This window comes from Colobus angolensis, unplaced genomic scaffold (genome assembly GCF_000951035.1).
Source record: "Colobus angolensis palliatus isolate OR3802 unplaced genomic scaffold, Cang.pa_1.0 Scaffold130, whole genome shotgun sequence".
NCBI classification, from domain to species: Eukaryota; Metazoa; Chordata; class Mammalia; order Primates; family Cercopithecidae; genus Colobus; species Colobus angolensis.
Window position 1 is genome coordinate 1,891,742 of NW_012114253.1, and position 329 is coordinate 1,892,070.

Consider the following 329-nt stretch of genomic DNA (forward strand, 5'->3'; position numbering starts at 1 on the left):
GCCTCGCCTCGGCGCCGCGGCCGGCATTTCTCCTCGCAGCTCGCTGCCTCCTCTATCCCTGCCTCCCTCTCCCCCCTCTGTCTTTCTCCCTTCCTTCCCTCTCCGACCCTCTTCCTCTCCCTCCCGATCCTTTCCCTCCTCCTCTCATCTTTCCCCTGTCTCTCCGTTCTAGCTCGTCCCCCACCACCTTTTCTTCTTTCTCCTCCTCTCCTTCCTCTCCCCCTCTCCTCTGTCTCCTTCCACCGTTTCCCCTGCCTCCCTGTCTTTCAGTCCCTGTTTTTCTCCCCGTCTCCCTCTCGGTTTCTCTCCCCCACCCTCCCTCCGGGTTT